Raw genomic sequence first — 7,388 nt, 5'->3', positions numbered from 1 at the left:
GGGAAAGCCGTGCCTCGTTGGAAAGCTCTTTGGCAGCCGCTCGCGTGGCCCCACAGCCCATGGGGCTGCGGGCTTTGCGGCGGCCGTCAGCCTCGGCGACACTGGCACCCACGTGGCGCCGCCGCGCCAGCCTGCGAAGCATTTTCTGGTAGGGCCGCGGCTCTGGCGACAGCTCCCACGCCCGAAGAGCCAGGAGGGAAAGCCGTGCCTCGTTGGAAAGCTCTTTGGCAGCCGCTCGCGTGCCCCCACAGCCCATGGGGCTGCCTGCTTTGCGGCGGCCGTCAGCCTCGGCGCCACCGGCGCCCACATTGCGCCGCTGCGCCAGCCTGCGAAGCATATTCCGGTAGGGCCGCGGCTCTGGCGACAGCTCCCACGCCCGAAGAGCCAGGAGGGAAAGCCGTGCCTCGTTGGAAAGCTCTTTGGCAGCCGCTCGTGTGGCCCCACAGCCCGTGGGGCTGCGGGCTTTGCGGCGGCCGTCAGCCTGGGCGCCACCGGCGCCCACGTCGGGCCGCCGCGCCAGCCTGCGAAGCATTTTCCGGTAGGGCCGCGGCTCTGGCGACAGCTCCCACGCCCGAAGAGCCAGGAGGGAAAGCCGTGCCTCGTTGGAAAGCTCTTTGGCAGCCACTCGCATGGCCCTAAAGCCCGTGGGGCTGCGGGCTTTCCAGCGGCTGTCAGCCTCGGCGCCACCGGCGCCCACGTGGCACGACCGCGCCAGCTTGCGAAGCATTTTCCGGAAGGGCCGCGGCTCTGGCGACAGCTCCCACGCCCGAAGAGCCAGGAGGGAAAGCCGTGCCTCGTTGGAAAGCTCTTTGGCAGCCGCTCACGTGGCCCCACAGCCCATGGGGCTGCGGGCTTTGCGGCGGCCGTCAGCCTGGGCGACACCGGCGCCCACGTGGCGCCGCCGCGCCAGCCTGCGAAGCATTTTCTGGTAGGGCCGCGGCTCTGGCGACAGCTCCCACGCCCGAAGAGCCAGGAGGGAAAGCCGTGCCTCGTTGGAAAGCTCTTTGGCAGCCGCTCGCGTGGCCCCACAGCCCATGGGGCCGCCTGCTTTGCGGCGGCCGTCAGCCTCGGCGCCACCGGCGCCCACATTGCGCCGCCGCGCCAGCCTGCGAAGCATATTCCGGTAGGGCCGCGGCTCTGGCGACAGCTCCCACGCCCGAAGAGCCAGGAGGGAAAGCCGTGCCTCGTTGGAAAGCTCTTTGGCAGCCGCTCGCGTGGCCCCACAGCCCATGGGGCTGCGGGCTTTGCGGCGGCCGTCAGCCTCAGTGCCACCGGCGCCCACGTGGCGCCGCCGCGCCAGGCTGCGAAGCATTTTCCGGTAGGGCCGCGGCTCTGGCGACAGCTCCCACGCCCGAAGAGCCAGGAGGGAAAGCCGTGCCTCGTTGGAAAGCTCTTTGGCAGCCGCTCGCGTGGCCCCACAGCACATGGGGCTGCGGGCTTTGCAGCGGCCGTCAGCCTCGGCGCCACCGGCGCCCACGTGGCGCCGCCGCGCCAGCCTGCGAAGCATTTTCCGGTAGGGCCGCGTCTCTGGCGACAGCTCCCACGCCCGAAGAGCCAGGAGGGAAAGCCATGCCTCGTTGGAAAGCTCCTTGGCAGCCGCTCGCGTGGCCGCACAGCCCATGGAGCTGCGGGCTTTGCGGCGGCCGTCAGCCTCGGCGCCACCGGCGCCCACGTTGCGCCGCCGCGCCAGCCTGCGAAGCATTTTCCGGTAGGGCCACGTCTCTGGCGACAGCTCCCACGCCCGAAGAGCCAGGAGGGAAAGCCGTGCCTCGTTGGAAAGCTCTTTGGCAGCCGCTCGCGTGGCCCCACAGCCCGTGGGGCTGCGGGCTTTCCGGCGGCCGTCAGCCTGGGCGCCATCGGCGCCCACGTGGCGCCGCCGCGCCAGCCTGCAAAGCATTTTCCGATAGGGCCGCGGCTCTGGCGACAGCTCCCACGCCCAAAGAGCCAGGAGGGAAAGCCGTGCCTCGTTGGAAAGCTCTTTGGCAGCCGCTCGCGTGGCCCCACAGCCCGTGGGGCTGCGGGCTTTCCGGCGGCCGTCAGCCTCGGCGCCACCGACACCCACTTGGCACCGCCGCGCCAGCCTGCGAAGCATTTTCTGGTAGGGCCGCGTCTCTGGCGACAGCTCCCACGCCCGAAGAGCCAGGAGGGAAAGCCGTGCCTCGTTGGAAAGCTCTTTGGCAGCCGCTCGTGTGGCCCCACAGCCCGTGGGGCTGCGGGCTTTGCGGCGGCCGTCAGCCTGGGGGCCACCGGCGCCCACGTCGGGGCGCCGCGCCAGCCTGCATTACATTTTCCGGTAGGGCTGCTGCTCTGGCGACAGCTCCCACGCCCGAAGAGCCAGGAGGGAAAGCCGTGCCTCGTTGGAAAGCTCTTTGGCAGCCGCTCGCGTGGCCCCACAGCCCATGGGGCTGCGGGCTTTGCGGCGGCCATCAGCCTCGGCGAAACCGGCGCCCAGGTGGCGCCGCCGCGCCAGCCTGCAAAGCATTTTCCGGTAGGGCCGCGGCTCTGGCGACAGCTCCCACGCCCGAAGAGCCAGGAGGGAAAGCCGTGCCTCGTTGGAAAGCTCTTTGGCAGCCGCTCGCGTGGCCCCACAGCCCATGGGGCTGCGGGCTTTGCCGCGGCCGTCAGCCTGGGCGACACCGGCGCCCACGTCGGGCCGCCGCGCCAGCCTGCGAAGCATTTTCCGGTAGGGCCGCGGCTCTGGCGACAGCTCCCACGCCCGAAGAGCCAGGAGGGAAAGCCGTGCCTCGTTGGAAAGCTCTTTGGCAGCCGCTCGCGTGGTCCCACAGCCCATGGGGCTGCGGGCTTTGCGGCGGCTGTCAGCCTGGGCGACACCGGCGCCCACGTGGTGCCGACGTGCCAGCCTGCGAAGCATTTTCCGGTAGGGCCGCGGCTCTGGCGACAGCTCCCACGCCCGAAGAGCCAGGAGGGAAAGCCATGCCTCGTTGGAAAGCTCTTTGGCAGCCGCTCGCGTGGCCGCACAGCCCATGGAGCTGCGGGCTTTGCGGCGGCCGTCAGCCTCGGCGCCACCAGCGCCCACGTTGCGCCGCCGCGCCAGCCTGCGAAGCATTTTCCGGTAGGGCCGCGTCTCTGGCGACAGCTCCCACGCCTGAAGAGCCAGGAGGGAAAGCCGTGCCTCGTTGGAAAGCTCTATGGCAGCCGCTCGTGTGGCCCCACAGCCCGTGGGGCTGCGGGCTTTGCGGCGGCCGTCAGCCTGGGCGACACCGGCGCCCAGGTGGGGCCGCCGCGCCAGCCTGCGAAGCATTTTCTGGTAGGGCCGCGGCTCTGGCGACAGCTCCCACGCCCGAAGAGCCAGGAGGGAAAGCCGTGCCTCGTTGGAAAGCTCTTTGGCAGCCGCTCGCGTGGCCCCACAGCACATGGGGCTGCGGGCTTTGCGGCGGCCGTCAGCCTCGGCGACACCGGCGCCCACGTGGCGCCGCCGCGCCAGCCTGCGAAGCATTTTCCGGTAGGGCCGCGGCTCTGGCGACAGCTCCCACGCCCGAAGAGCCAGGAGGGAAAGCCGTGCCTCGTTGGAAAGCTCTTTGGCAGCCGCTCGCGTGGCCCCACAGCCCATGGGGCTGCCTGCTTTGCGGCGGCCGTCAGCCTCGGCGCCACCGGCGCCCACATTGCGCCGCTGCGCCAGCCTGCGAAGCATATTCCGGTAGGGCCGCGGCTCTGGCGACAGCTCCCACGCCCGAAGAGCCAGGAGGGAAAGCCGTGCCTCGTTGGAAAGCTCTTTGGCAGCCGCTCGTGTGGCCCCACAGCCCGTGGGGCTGCGGGCTTTGCGGCGGCCGTCAGCCTGGGCGCCACCGGCGCCCACGTCGGGCCGCCGCGCCAGCCTGCGAAGCATTTTCCGGTAGGGCCGCGGCTCTGGCGACAGCTCCCACGCCCGAAGAGCCAGGAGGGAAAGCCATGCCTCGTTGGAAAGCTCCTTGGCAGCCGCTCGCGTGGCCGCACAGCCCATGGAGCTGCGGGCTTTGCGGCGGCCGTCAGCCTCGGCGCCACCGGCGCCCACGTGGCGCCGCCGCGCCAGCCTGCGAAGCATTTTCCGGTAGGGCCGCGGCTCTGGCGACAGCTCCCACGCCCGAAGAGCCAGGAGGGAAAGCCGTGCCTCGTTGGAAAGCTCTTTGGCAGCCGCTCGTGTGGCCCCAGAGCCCGTGGGGCTCCGGGCTTTCCGGCGGCCGTCAGCCTGGTCGCCATCGGCGCCCACATGGCGCCGCCGCGCCAGCCTTCGAAGCATTTTCCGGTAGGGCCGCGGCTCTGGCGACAGCTCCCACGCCCGAAGAGCCAGGAGGGAAAGCCGTGCCTCGTTCGAAAGCTCTTTGGCAGCCGCTCGCGTGGCCCCACAGCCCATGGGGCTGCGGGCTTTGCGGCGGCCGTCAGCCTCGGCGACACCGGCGCCCACGTGGCGCCGCCGCGCCAGCCTGCGAAGCATTTTCTGGTAGGGCCGCGGCTCTGGCGACAGCTCCCACGCCCGAAGAGCCAGGAGGGAAAGCCGTGCCTCGTTGGAAAGCTCTTTGGCAGCCGCTCGCGTGCCCCCACAGCCCATGGGGCTGCCTGCTTTGCGGCGGCCGTCAGCCTCGGCGCCACCGGCGCCCACATTGCGCCGCCGCGCCAGCCTGCGAAGCATATTCCGGTAGGGCCGCGGCTCTGGCGACAGCTCCCACGCCCGAAGAGCCAGGAGGGAAAGCCGTGCCTCGTTGGAAAGCTCTTTGGCAGCCGCTCGTGTGGCCCCACGGCCCGTGGGGCTGCGGACTTTGCGGCGGCCGTCAGCCTGGGCGCCACCGGCGCCCACGTCGGGCCGCCACGCCAGCCTGCGAAGCATTTTCCGGTAGGGCCGCGGCTCTGGCGACAGCTCCCACGCCCGAAGAGCCAGGAGGGAAAGCCGTGCCTCGTTGGAAAGCTCTTTGGCAGCCACTCGCATGGCCCTAAAGCCCGTGGGGCTGCGGGCTTTCCAGCGGCTGTCAGCCTCGGCGCCACCGGCGCCCACGTGGCACGACCGCGCCAGCTTGCGAAGCATTTTCCGGTAGGGCCGCGGCTCTGGCGACAGCTCCCACGCCCGAAGAGCCAGGAGGGAAAGCCGTGCCTCGTTGGAAAGCTCTTTGGCAGCCGCTCGCGTGGCCCCACAGCCCATGGGGCTGCGGGCTTTGCGGCGGCCGTCAGCCTGGGCGACACCGGCGCCCACGTGGCGCCGCCGCGCCAGCCTGCGAAGCATTTTCTGGTAGGGCCGCGGCTCTGGCGACAGCTCCCACGCCCGAAGAGCCAGGAGGGAAAGCCGTGCCTCGTTGGAAAGCTCTTTGGCAGCCGCTCGCGTGGCCCCACAGCCCATGGGGCTGCCTGCTTTGCGGCGGCTGTCAGCCTCGGCGCCACCGGCGCCCACATTGCGCCGCTGCGCCAGCCTGCGAAGCATTTTCCGGTAGGGCCGCGGCTCTGGCGACAGCTCCCACGCCCGAAGAGCCAGGAGGGAAAGCCGTGCCTCGTTGGAAAGCTCTTTGGCAGCCGCTCGTGTGGCCCCACAGCCCGTGGGGCTGCGGGCTTTGCGGCGGCCGTCAGCCTGGGCGACACCGGCGCCCACGTCGGGCCGCCGCGCCAGCCTGCGAAGCATTTTCCGGTAGGGCCGCGGCTCTGGCGACAGCTCCCACGCCCGAAGAGCCAGGAGGGAAAGCCATGCCTCGTTGGAAAGCTCCTTGGCAGCCGCTCGCGTGGCCGCACAGCCCATGGAGCTGCGGGCTTTGCGGCGGCCGTCAGCCTCGGCGCCACCGGCGCCCACGTTGCGCCGCCGCGCCAGCCTGCGAAGCATTTTCCGGTAGGGCCGCGTCTCTGGCGACAGCTCCCACGCCCGAAGAGCCAGGAGGGAAAGCCGTGCCTCGTTGGAAAGCTCTTTGGCAGCCGCTCGCGTGGCCCCACAGCCCGTGGGGCTGCGGGCTTTCCGGCGGCCGTCAGCCTGGTCGCCATCGGCGCCCACATGGCGCCGCCGCGCCAGCCTTCGAAGCATTTTCCGGTAGGGCCGCGGCTCTGGCGACAGCTCCCACGCCCGAAGAGCCAGGAGGGAAAGCCGTGCCTCGTTGGAAAGCTCTTTGGCCGCCGCTCACGTGGCCCCACAGCCCGTGGGGCTGCGGGCTTTGCGGCGGCCGTCAGCCTGGGCGAAACTGGCGCCCACGTGGCGCCGCCGCGCCAGCCTGCGAAGCATTTTCCGATAGGGCCGCGGCTCTGGCGACAGCTCCCACGCCCGAAGAGCCAGGAGGGAAAGCCGTGCCTCGTTGGAAAGCTCTTTGGCAGCCGCTCGCGTGGCCCCAGAGCCCGTGGGGCTCTGGGCTTTCCGGCGGCCGTCAGCCTGGTCGCCATCGGCGCCCCCATGGCGCCGCCGCGCCAGCCTTCGAAGCAATTTCCGGTAGGGCCGCGGCTCTGGCGACAGCTCCCACGCCCGAAGAGCCAGGAGGGAAAGCCGTGCCTCGTTGGAAAGCTCTTTGGCCGCCGCTCACGTGGCCCCACAGCCCGTGGGGCTGCGGGCTTTGCGGCGGCCGTCAGCCTGGGCGACACTGGCGCCCACGTGGCGCCGCCGCGCCAGCCTGCGAAGCATTTTCCGATAGGGCCGCGGCTCTGGCGACAGCTCCCACGCCCGAAGAGCCAGGAGGGAAAGCCGTGCCTCGTTGGAAAGCTCTTTGGCAGCCGCTCGCGTGGCCCCACAGCCCATGGGGCTGCGGGCTTTGCGGCGGCCGTCAGCCTGGGCGCCACCGGCGCCCACGTCGGGCCGCCGCGCCAGCCTGTGAAGCATTTTCCGGTAGGGCCGCGGCTCTGGTGACAGCTCCCACGCCCGAAGAGCCAGGAGGGAAAGCCGTGCCTTGTTGGAAAGCTCTTTGGCAGCCGCTCGTGTGGCCCCACAGCCCGTGGGGCTGCGGGCTTTGCGGCGGCCGTCAGCCTGGGGGCCACCGGCGCCCACGTCGGGCCGCCGCGCCAGCCTGCAATGCATTTTCCGGTAGGGCCGCGGCTCTGGCGACAGCTCCCACGCCCGAAGAGCCAGGAGGGAAAGCCGTGCCTCGTTGGAAAGCTCTTTGGCAGCCGCTCGCGTGGCCCCACAGCCCATGGGGCTGCGGACTTTGCGGCGGCCGTCAGCCTCGGCGACACCGGCGCCCACGTGGCGCCACCGCGCCAGCCTGCGAAGCATTTTCTGGTAGGGCCGCGGCTCTGGCGACAGCTCCCACGCCCGAAGAGCCAGGAGGGAAAGCCGTGCCTCGTTGGAAAGCTCTTTGGCAGCCGCTCGCGTGGCCCCACAGCCCGTGGGGCTGCCTGCTTTGCGGCGGCCGTCAGCCTCGGCGCCACCAGCGCCCACATTGCGCCGCTGCGCCAGCCTGCGAAGCATATTCCGGTAGGGCCGCGGCTCTGGCGACAGC

Source organism: Larus michahellis, unplaced genomic scaffold (genome assembly GCF_964199755.1).
Source record: "Larus michahellis unplaced genomic scaffold, bLarMic1.1 SCAFFOLD_39, whole genome shotgun sequence".
Taxonomy (NCBI): domain Eukaryota; kingdom Metazoa; phylum Chordata; class Aves; order Charadriiformes; family Laridae; genus Larus; species Larus michahellis.
Note: the sequence above shows the minus strand (reverse complement) of the source record.